The sequence below is a fragment of the Dermacentor andersoni genome, chromosome 7 (assembly GCF_023375885.2).
Source record: "Dermacentor andersoni chromosome 7, qqDerAnde1_hic_scaffold, whole genome shotgun sequence".
Taxonomy (NCBI): Eukaryota; Metazoa; Arthropoda; class Arachnida; order Ixodida; family Ixodidae; genus Dermacentor; species Dermacentor andersoni.
The window spans coordinates 77301454-77313901 of record NC_092820.1 but is presented as its reverse complement, the minus strand read 5'-3'; the positions used below and the strand labels follow the sequence as shown (position 1 = coordinate 77313901).

Genomic DNA, 12448 nt, shown 5'->3' with positions numbered 1-12448 from the left:
GAAGTCTTAAATGCTATCTAAATATGTATTTTCTGAGAACCCCTTGCGATACTCAGCGTTGAATGGGGATGCTGCTACGCAGTATGCACAAATAAAAAGAACGGCAACATGAGAAACATGCACGTATTGCCTGTATATTTTGCTAGGGTTGTAGTAGGGCTGCTTCTAGTGTTTTTTACAGGCTGCTATGACGAGGTATAAGCAGGCCACAAGGTCATCTATTTCTCTTCTTGAAGATCTATTTAGAGCGCCGAACATATAGGTTCTGTGTTTTTCTTGTGCAATGAGTCCTTGTCAACACGTATATTTCATTTTCCTGAATAATAGCTGAGCAAGACCTCACTTGTAGTTATTTAGGCACTGGTTGTATCCATCAAAAGGATAATCTGTTCACTAATGTTTCATACTGGAATTGTGAAGAAACTATAAAAAGATGAGGTTCTCAGTTTTCTCCCTGTTTCTGGCAGGCCTTTACAAATGAACATAATTGGTCCTGAAACAAAAGTACTGATTTAGTGCAATGTTTGTAGCATACCTCGTGATAAAAACCTCGGTCCATATTGAGCAGAGTTTATTGTTCCTTTTAAGTTTGCACATGTTTACGTAAGTGGTTGAGCGGTTGCTTATAGACTGCGCATGCCATGTAACGCATAGTGCTAAGCGTTTCAAGCGCGATGCTCGGACATCCATGGCCGCCGGTCTTTTGTCTGCAGCCGATGAGGGCCAGTTAAATGTCGGCGTGCCGAATGCACTCGCAAGGTGCCACAGAATTACTCGCTTTCATTGTGTTTCATAATCCGACAACATGGTGTCCTCAGAACTCATGAGTAACTCAGAAAGTACTTGTAGTCATGCACTTTGAGTATCGCGTTTGAATAATTCAGCTCTGACATGTCTTTGAATGGAGGAGCACTTACGTTGTGGCCTCAAAGTAATGCTTTCATTGAGTATTTAATGGGCAAAATGTACTGTTACGCGTAGCCTACGTGACTTCTGTATCTCGACGGCAGCACTTTTCCATTACCCAGTCATTGAACTTTATTTGAACTTTATTTCTCTTGCCCAAAAAAGAGAAAAATATGGTTAGAGCCCAAGCTCAAGTGCAATTGGTACTCCTTCCGCATGGTGGCGATACTGATGTGAAGCCAACAGTAGAACATTAGATTGACAGGTAGGAGGCAGCCATCTTGTTTCTTACAGTAAACATACGTGTTCATTTGTATAAGGAAAGACATTTTCCTGATTCTTGCGCTGCCTTTGTTCCAGTAGTATTTTTATAAGATTTCTTGCCAGAGAGTTATGTATGATTACAAATATGATCTTAAAGACAGACAATTTGGTTAGGAAGCATTGCTAGAAAATTGCATAGTGTTAATGGTTGCTTGGTCGTAGTAACGTTCTTAGGGACTTGTATGCTGTGACTTTAGGGAACACTCCTAGGGACATTTTTCTTTCAAAAATGGTGCCCGTTCTTAAGAGGATTCAAAGTTTGCAGGAGGCCGCGTGAATTGATTTTGTGGAAAATAAGCACGACAGCAAAACTGTCCACCATATAATGATTGTCCTCTTGATTGAAAATTTTCTTCAGATGATTGGTGGAGTGAGATATTCAACAAAATACCAACTATTATATCTGAGGTGAATAGTAAGGAGGCCACATAATTTGTCTTGCTTGAAGAAACCTTTAATTCTTTTTAATCATTGCTGACACTTTTCTACAAATCACAGCAATATAAACACAAATGCTGATTATGTTGAATTTAACGTTTGTGGTATTTTCGTACTCCAGTTTTCGTACGTCCTGCAAAACGAATTATTGAGCAGTAAAAAAAATTGAAGTACAATAATGCAGCTTCATCTTTAGAGCTACGTAAGAACTAATCAATAAATAGTGTAGGCCCGAAGCAGAATTTGTTACTCGCATTTGTCCTTGAGCATGGCACAGTTGGTGCTGTTTTAGTGATCGTAAGTAATTTTGTTGCCTACTGAGAGAACATATGAAGTGGCGGTCATCATTGCCTGGTATATGAACATTTGCAGTCATGGTTATGGCTAAAAATTTTACAAACTGATACAAATCCCAGTTATTGCTAAGGCTTGGTATTTATTGAGCGTTTGCGGCAAACATTTTTTGGGAATAAATACTTTACGACAGCTGAAGATCTTCAAGACTCCCATGTCTTTAGATAACACGATTTCAGTTTATTAAGTAGAACATGTGTAAAGAAATAATTATAAACATCACACAACGATAACGTGTTATCAATATGTCATTAGAAATGAAACCACATTGTTATATTGTAATGTTACCTATTACTAGCTAATTTTGGTGCGCGAACTAATTCAGCCTAAGCAAAACAGGTTAATGTTGATGGTAGAACATTCACTGATAGGTTGATGCAAACAAGTACTAGGTACACACATCAGGGATAGCTAACAGAGGCAAATTTGTAGCAATCCACACATGTCTTATATAAAACACATATAGACTTCTTTTGTCATTTTCTTTTGAGTGTGGTGAACTTTTTATGTCTAGATTTTATTCAGCAGACGGTGTCACTCAATATCAAGTTTATTATCAATACACCACTGTGAATACATTATGGATCGCTTAGCAGCCACTGCAGGCAAGGGCGCCGTGAGGAATATTCGCTGCAGAGGGGGCGCAAACACATAACTAGGGGAATGAGTGCGGGGCAGGTTGGTGTTGGCGCATGTGGTTTTACGCCAGGCATCGTGGTGGTACAAACATTTGGTGCTTTGGATTTTGTGTTTCTTCGGTCAGAAATTACCCCTGCTCTACTAGAACCAAACATCCCTTCTGCTCGAGTGTTGTAAAGGAAAAGAGGGACGAAAGATTATAGTAAGAAGCCCACCAAGCCTAGTCTTCTGGCTGTTTGCATCAGTGTGGACCCCGACGGCACACGGAATGCCTCGGGCACCGAGAACGAGAGCCGGCGATAGGCCCATTTCACTCCCAATTTCTATAATTATATCTTTTCCGGCTACAGTATTAAACGTTTGTTGATGGAGGAGGCTTTAAAACAGGAACTAAAATCGAAGTAAACGTAAATCACTACAAGGGGTCTTACGCGAAAAACGTGACTTAACGTCGCTTTTGGAGAACTAAAAAACCTCCTGCAACGTCTGCGCTCCACGGTGCTGCTATTCAACGTAGCCAGAAGACGCCAAGCCAGCCCGCTAGACTACTTACAGCTCGATCAAATGTGAGGAAATCGTTTGCAAGCGCCTCTACGAAACACTTTTTCGAAGTTGGTTGGCCATTAAGAAATAGCAATACAATAACACGCCCATTTATTTCTTATTTCCAAAACACATTCATAGAGTTTGGCAAAACTGACAGACAGGCGGCGAGCGCGGGGCAACATCCGCCTCTTTCTCGCTCCATGTATGCGATGCTGCAGCGAGCCACCACTGTCGTCCCACCCAGTCTAGTTCTACCGGGCGAAGCTTGCCGTGACAGTTTGCTGCATGTATCTCGGCCTTAAGAGCTGCGCTTTAAAAAGGGACCACACCTTTTTGTAGTAGGGAGCGCTACAGCGCACCCTACCATAGAAACCTATAGGTTGCTCTTACGAAGCTTATGCATCCGTTAGCTCAGTGCACAAAAAGCGGTTATCCTGAACGCTCCAGCAACCACTGATTGGTACAACCTACGGGAAGCAGATGATGTTCGTGTCTGCATCGGCAAAACAATTTTAACAGCAGCAATTAAATCAAACAAATACTACCGTGTTAGGAGCCACAACCACAATCTGATTATGAGGCGCGCTGCACTGGGGGTGCTCGTGGTAATTTTGGCCATCTCCGGTTCTTGAACGCGCGCCAAACGAACGGTACACGGATCTTTTGGTAATCCGCGCCTATCGAAATACGGCCGGCAGGGCCGGATTCCAACCCCCGGCCTCGAGCTCAGCAGCGCAATGCGATAGCTACTCACTTACGCAGCGGTTAGCTTGAATGGTAGCAACGGCGAGCTGTGTAACAAACTAGACACCAAACCGCAAAGCACGTATTGCGGCTGAGGTGTGCACTGCACTGTAAAAACAGTGCCACCCTTTGGGGTGCATATTTGGCACACAACGATAATCGTCATCTGTCTTGTCCGCATTTCCTTTCTTTAACGCGGCGAGCCCGGTACTTTCCAGTAACGAACGGCATGCGCGTTATCAGCATGACAACGCATTCCCGGCAAGAAAGTAACGAGCGCAACGTTTTCGAGAAAGGAAATGCGGGCAAGAAAGATGACGATTATGGTTGTGCGGCAAATATACACTCCGAAGGGTGTGAACTTTTCTTGGAGTTTGCGTGCATGCGTGTGGTACAGAAACAGGATACTTTAAGGCCTCACTCACTTTATTTCGGCACGTTTCTTAAAGCAGTCTTATCAACTGTTGTATACAAAGGACCAAAATCACGCCAGCCCAAGGTAACATATAATTAGAGTTCCTGAAGTGAGTATGTCATGCATGTCCATGAACGCGCTTTCTGGGAAACGATGAATAAACCAGTAGCGTTTATTGCGGAAAATGCGGGCAACGCACTTACCGCATTCGCAGCTGCAGAATCTTATACCTGACCTGAGCATCCATTCAGTGCAATCAATCATTCTATTCGAAGGACACGGTCTCAGGTTAACTTTGTGTGGTGGGCAGGAGTCTTCAGCAACTGGCAAAGAAAACGAAAGTAGAGGAGCTTCACACCGACGAGAGCGGAAGAACATAGAGTACCGCTGCGAAATTCACTTACGAGGACAAAAAAATAGGCCGTTGTCACTTATTTTTCGTCACTTTCTTTAAAAACAGGAGCAAGAGCAGACGTGGAATTTTTCAGGTGGTCATCACTCTCCTAACCCTAACGTGCGAACACAGTTTTCGCGTGGTCGACTCGTGGATATGCGTAGGGGATAGCGCAGTATCATAAGAGGAACAACACACTACTGCTAGAAAACATTCACGGACACCATCTGAGCAAGATGGCGAAGCGCTTTTTACGGGGGCGGTGATCAGCCTATTTGTGGCTGTTTATGTTTTTATACATGATAGCAATAGAAGTGCATATTACTTACTACACCTCTTAGCGAAAGATGTGGTCTTGGTACTGTCGCACTTAGCATAAACACATATATTACATCTCCTGAGTAAGGGACTGTACGTTGGTTATGGTAAGATAAAACGAAGACAACGTTGCGTCGTCGCTTAGAAAATTTACAGTCATGTATAACGTATGTGGAGCCGTTCACAAAGTTCGTAACCTTGATACGATAAATGTAGAACCGGCATACATGAGAAGAAACAAATATGGCGCACACCCCTCTAGGTTTAGTGGAATATAAAAACTGTGTTCTGTGTAGCACAACGGAACAGCGCTAGGGAATGAAACAAAGTCAGAAGCGTCCACCGGGAAAGTTGGTTGAAGGCTCTGATGAACGGGTGCAGTAATCCGCTTTGTATACTTCAAGAGACAGAATGAATACGCCATATCTGCTGTCAAGCGCACTTGATATGCTATGCTATGCTATCTATGCTATGCTATGCTATGCTATCCCATACTATGTGACGTAACACCAGTGCCAATCCTCTCAAAGTGCTTACTGTCACAAAGAGCAAGCGGCCGTTCGTACAAGAGATGCATCAGTGTGTTCCTAATGTAATGGTTCGAGCATCGGGCGTTTGTGCTGGTCGCCGACCTTTCCGATATTCAACAGATATTTTATTGAAGAGGGCTTAAATTAGCCAGGATACAAACTTGCCGTTAAATGCTCGGATTGAGCCAGATAAGTATCCGCAATAAAATTATTCACTGCTAAAATAAGAGACGCAAGGCCATGGGGAAAGTGGGCTGGATTTCAGCTAGCCTTCCGGGCGCAAATTTCCGCCTCTCCTTTCGCCCACACGTAACTTCATGAGGTTCCGCAGACGTGACACTCCGTTGAGCCCACAGGCATCGTACAACGTTGGATAACAAGGAGAGGAAGGATATGTTAGGTAATAAATGGCGGGTTGAAGTGGCCACTCATCTCTGTTTTAACATTTTCCCTTAGTGACTAATTCCCGAGCGTATAGTGGGTTGATAAAACGATTACATATCAACATATATAAATAGACATAAAAACGTCCTAAGTTACCGGAGCAAGATGAGGCGGATGGCATGCTCTAAATGTCCCCTTTGTGGACTGACTAATTCCGCTGCTGCTGCTTGACTGGCGTTGTACGCCTCCGCGTCCCCTAGGTAAATATAGAACAACTTATCGAGTTCTACATTTACCCTAACTACATTCTACACTAATTACTGCGCGCCGGAACTCCTCGCTTTGGTTACAACCAAGGCAACTGCAAAGACTTGAAAAATTATAGACCGATCTGTTTACTGTCCGTTGCCTACAAAGTATTTACTAAGGTAATTGCAAATAGAATCAGGAACACCTTAGACTTCCGTCAACCAAAGGACCAAGCAGGATTCCGTAAAGGTTACTCAACAATAGACCATATTCACACTATCAATCAGGTGATAGAAAAATGTGCGGAATATAACCAACCTCTATATATAGCTTTCATTGATTACGAAAAAGCGTTTGATTCAGTCGAAACCTCAGCAGTCATGGAGGCATTGCGGAATCAGGGTGTAGACGAGCCGTATGTAAAAATACTGAAAGATATCTATAGCGGCTCCACAGCCACCGTAGTCCTTCATAAAGAAAGCAACAAAATCCCAATAAAGAAAGGCGTCAGGCAGGGAGATACGATCTCTCCGATGCTATTCACAGCGTGTTTACAGGAGGTATTCAGAGACCTGGATTGGGAAGAATTGGGGATAAGAGTTAATGGAGAATACCTTAGTAACTTGCGATTCGCGGATGATATTGCCTTGCTTAGTAACTCAGGGGACCAACTGCAATGAATGCTCACTGACCTGGAAAGGCAAAGCAGAAAGGTGGGTCTAAAAATTAATCTACAGAAAACTAAAGTACTGTTTAACAGTCTCGGAAGGGAACAACAGTTTACAATAGGTAGTGAGGCACTGGAAGTGGTAAGGGAATACATCTACTTAGGACAGGTAGTGACTGCGGATCCGGATCATGAGACTGAAATAATCAGAAGAATAAGAATGGGCTGGGGTGCGTTTGGCAGGCGTTCTCAGATCATGAACAGCAGGTTGCCATTATCCCTCAAGAGAAAAGTTTATAACAGCTGTGTCTTACCAGTACTCACGTACGGGGCAGAAACCTGGAGGCTTACGAAAAGGGTTCTGCTGAAATTGAAGACGACGCAACGAGCTATGGAAAGAAGAATGATAGGTGTGACATTAAGGGATAAGAAAAGAGCAGATTGGGTGAGGGAACAAACGCGAGTTATTGATATCTTAGTTGAAATCAAAAAAAAAAAGAAATGGGCATGGGCAGGACACGTAAAGAGGAGGGAAGATAACCGATGGTCATTAAGAGTTACGGAATGGATTCCAAGGGAAGGAAAGCGTAGTAGAGGGCGGCAGAAAGTTAGGTGGGCGGATGAGATTAAGAAGTTTGCAGGGACAACATGGCCACAATTAGTACATGAGCGGGGTAGTTGGCGAAGTATGGGAGAGGCCTTTGCCCTGCAGTAGGCATAACCAGGCTGATGATGATGAACTGCATCAGCAAAGCAAGTCGACTGGCGACGCGCACTAACAATATACGCTAGCACACAAGACTGTATCATATACCTTGAAATTATTTATCAAAAGTACGTGATGAAGTCAAGTCGTAGGTGCTTCAAATGATGTGGGTACAGTTTAAATAGCTGAAGCTACAAGAAGATTTAAACACACTGATAACATAACTATCAAGAACACGATATTGGAAAGTGCTGAAGCGTGAAGTTTTTTTGTGGAAGCTAACCGGTTACATCATCGTGGCTGAAGATTTACAAGTTTGTAAATCAATCCTCTGAAAGAGAAGCAATGAGAAGATACAATTCCCACGCTTGTTTTAAGGAGAAGCTTTCTGTTTCACTGATGTGTCCATAAGCACCGAAAATGCACTGCAAGATAGCCAACTTACACATCTGCGTAGAACACTACAGCTTATATTTGCAGTTGTACCGATAAGAACGGTGGAAACAATGTCATGCTCTCGACCAATGGGAAAACGCCACGCTACCCAGACGAACTGTATGCAGGCGAAGCTTGTATAGCCTCACTCGTGTCGGCGTAGGTGGTGCGGAACAAAAAAAAAACAGAAAGAAAAAGCTCATGTCTCGTGAAAATAAAAATTGCTTGTCCAACGGCGGACTCAAACCACCGACTTCCGATTTGCGAGAACACTACGCTAACCGATTCTACGACTGTCATTTTTTTTTCGTTATTGCATGCAATTATGTGTAGTCTCAATCTCAAATTGCTACATTGCATATGAAGATACATGAGAAACAAATGCACATAACGTACGCAGTCCAATGAAAGTTCAAAATTGAGCCGTGCAAAATCAAGCGTTTCGACGCGCAATCTATTCACGTACGTGATCATAAGTAGCAACCACGGTATGCACTTGAGCAGCACTTCTCGAAAGATAGACCTTTTCGGGCGAGGTGGCTCGGCATGTCTGTCGATTATTCGGCTTCTCTATAGAGAATAAGTCCTAATAACATAAAAAATCACATGGTGTATTACTAACCGTCTTTTTGAAAGGAAGGAAGTGGATACCATAAGATGTGAGAGGCAGATCTTTTTTTATTGTTCTCTGCATGATGTCACGAAAATGAAATGCGTTACGACAAAGTATAAGGCAATCGTTTACTGTCGCGGGTTGATTGCAAAGTCCACAGTTTGTATTTCAGGGTACATACAGTTCTTTTTTCTGAAGCCACGTTTTAAATGGCAGGGTCGAGATGTGCAGCTTAACAAAAGATGTTTTCGCTGGCGGCGTAATGCACATTCTGCGCACACGGCAAAGAAAATCTTAGTCAAATAGAGACAGATACGACTTTCAGTACACAGGTTCAGGGAAAATGTTATGTATAACTGCTACATTTAGCGGCGTTTGATGGTTAACAAATATTCTAGAGTGAATCTTGCTTTTAAATATGAAATAGTGTCGACAAGTTCCTTTACGAAGCCCCATACCGGCAGTTCTTGAGCAAAGCTTGTGCGAACCAAGACGTGTTCGATTAACTGCGAGAGCGAATGAACGACGGACGTGTTTAAGGTAAAATAATCGCTCACCCAAATGTCGCACAAACAAATGCACAAGACTCAGGCCCCCTTTCTCAAGCGGAAGAAAATGGTTGACCCTTTTCATGGCTTCCCATGATGAAGGCCAAATAAAGCGTGCAAATATTATATGGAACACATGAACATGGATACGTGAGCAGTGCAAGACCTGTAGAACATAAAGAAGCTTAGAAGCAAGAAAGTTATTGCATGCCTTAGCTCTCGCAAAAATGGAGAGGTCACGTGCGCGCCAGGTTGTCGCCATTCGACGGATAGTGGTTATCGTGGACGTGCAATCAGGTCTACTCTTACGCAAGTTATCGAGAGACACGCCAAGATATCGCAACGGAGACTGATTCGAATGCATAGTCGGGAATACAGAGGGAGTGAGCGCCCACATGCCTAACCGAAAGCACCTACCTTTATCAAAGTGTACACTAGCTCCTGCATCATCGGAAAAACGTAGGGTAGCGTTTATTGCCTGGGTAATGGTTGGCTTATCGATGCAAAAGAAGGCAGTGTGCATAAGCTAGCACTTCAATTTCATAATCTGCATACCTGTATCCCTAAATGCTTGAATCGCAAAGCACGCTTAAGCAAAGAGGTTACAAGTATATAGCGAAGAGTAAAGGCGAGAGCGGACAACGCTGCCGAACGGATGACTGTACCTGTATTTTATCTGGGAGCGTACGGTTGATTGACAATTAACTTTGTAGTGCAATATTTATAACAAAGCGTGATATCAGTGTATAATACGCCCCGTAACTGAAGATTGCACAGTTGTCGGAACAAAAATCGTGCTGAACCTTATCAAAGCCTTTGGCGAGGTCAATCTGGAGAAGAGCTAATTGATCCATACTACCCTCTATGCTGGCAAGGACTTAACGTCGGATATGGACATTTGGCTATTTAGAGCGCCCTCGAATTCTGCATGTTTGATGGTCACTTACTAATTTAGTAGTGACTGTTTGCAAGTTATTTTTCAGTACTTTTGCAACTATATTGTAATCGACGTTGCATAACAATATTGCTCTATATCCGTTTACTGTCTCTATTGTTTCATTATCAGTGCTCTTTGGTATTAAAGTTGTCTGGCCCTGATAGAAAGACGGAGGAAGCTCACCATGTTTATAGGCTTCCTTGAAAAGCTGCTCAAAAAAGCACACAGGAATTCCTCAAATTTCATGTAAAATACAGCACTAAGTCCATCAGGGCCAGGCGTCTTGTTTTTCTGCAGATTTTCGATGTCAAACTTAATTTCTTCTCGAGTTATTGGCCCATCAACGCTGAATCAATCATCTTTTCGTAAGTGTGGTATAAGGAAAATAAAATGATCAACTTTTTCTTCATAACAATTCTGAGGCCTAATTGCAGTGAAATGACTTTTATAATGAGCTTCAAATACGGTTATTTGCGATGTTTCTGTGTAAATAAAATCATCAGACTCAATTCGTAATATTTGCTTGGAAAGCGCGTATCGCTTTTCATCACTGAGAAGACTTTTTGTGGGCTCCTCATCCTTGAAGCGAGTTAGGCGTGAACGCACCTTTGCTCCTTTGTACACTTCCACCTCCTATTTCTGTATATAAGCGCGAACTGTATTTATCTCATCGCTATACAACCCTGGTTCCTGGCTTTCGAAGGCATGCAGCTTGTGAAGTAGATCATGAATGTGATGCTTTTCATCTTTCCTTTTTTTTGAGACAGCTCACATGAAACAGCAATTGCCTCATTTTTTACTCTTTTTGAACATTTCCCATTATGCAAACAATGGAAGCTGTTCTAACAATAATTATTTCGCTTTGTTTACAAAACTTTCCTCTCGTAAAATTTCTGTATTAAGTTTCCGAAGTTGCCAGTTTGGAGAAAACTTGCGAAACTTTCGGGGACCCTATGAAACCGCTACTAAAGAGTAGTGTGTTAAAAATACAGGCTTCACGGCGTAGTAGTAAATGTGAGAGCAGAGATTCGTAGAAACGTACACGCGATCAAGTCGTGCATGACAGACGCCTTGAAAGTGCGTAAACCGCACCCAAGAAGGTATGTTGGCCCCCACGAATATTAGATTGTGATCTTTCGGTAACTGATGTAGGAAAGTAGCAGTTGCATCACAAGAATTCATAGGTATGAGATATCTCTGGAATAACAAACACAGTTGAAGTCTCCAATCGCTACCAAATCACTGTCAGTATCTAGGAGTGAAGCAAGAGAGAGGAAGAAAGCCTTCCTTTCATTCACTTTTGAGGGAGCATAAACGCAAATAAACGGCCAATTACGGGAACGAGAAGAGAGGTCACAGCATATAAAGCGGTCTTTCCCATCAACACGTAGCGACAATGAAGACTGATTTAACTGCTTTGTAGATAACGAAAGGCGTCCAGCGGAAGCATCACATGCTTGCCTAATACACACAATGTAGTCTGGTTTAAAAGTTTGCAGCGCAAGGATGGCATCACTAGCAGACGAAATCTTGGTCTCTTGCACAGCACAAACATCAATTTCATGCCGCCTAAGAACGTGGAGTAACTGCTGATGAGGTCTTATATATGCGCAGCCCATGCACGTTGAGGGTCGCTACACATACGGGAAGGGTGAGGACGCTAGCCATTTTGCTCACCTAAAGCTATTGTTTCTCATCACCCTTGGCCAGAGGTAAATCTGTGGTCTTGCTCTCTTTGAACTTCTTTGTGGCACTCTGCTGACCGCGCTGATAATACCAGTGCGGCACATCATCATCAGGAGAGGGAGTTCGTTGAGCACTAGAAGAAACTTTCTCGGGTGCCTGTACTGCACTCTCTGTTGCTTCGTCATTGCAGGGGGCCTGACGTTTCTTCTCCTGACTGCTGTCCATCTCCTATTCTTCCTTGTCATCAGGGCGCTTTTCTTTTAGGTTTGATAGGCAATGTGGGCAAACCAAGCTATCCTCGCCTGCAGCTTCGTTGGTGTTACTTGAGCTGCTGTGGCTGTTCGACATTGGCTTTGGGTACTCCACTTCTTCGTCCCTGATGGAATTCGTAGTCTCTCCGGTGGAATCTACTACATCTGTAGAATCCGTGAGATGGTCAATTTGTGGCTTGTCTACGTAATATTGGTCAGAACGAAGCTTATTGGAGTAGGTCGATACATAGGCGTCCGCCGAGTGACCAAATCGGTGACACTACAAGCATGTCTGCACTGTCGGTGGACGTGCCCCACGCGCTTGCAGCGAAGGCCCAGCGGAGACCTACCGAGGATAAGTACA

The 12448-nt window shown here is 43.2% G+C and overlaps 1 long non-coding RNA gene across 1 annotated transcript in view; it reads right to left on the bottom strand.

Annotated features, from left to right (window-relative positions):
* Nucleotides 1-1662: 1662 nt before the first annotated feature.
* LOC126534277 (uncharacterized) overlaps nucleotides 1663-12448 on the bottom strand; it is a 33237-nt gene continuing 22451 nt past the window's right edge. The window contains exons 4-5 of the long non-coding RNA XR_011895437.1: nucleotides 4570-4689; nucleotides 1663-1801 (exon numbers count right to left, since the gene is read on the bottom strand). This is a non-coding gene — a long non-coding RNA (uncharacterized lncRNA). The remainder of the gene's footprint in view (nucleotides 1802-4569; nucleotides 4690-12448) is intronic.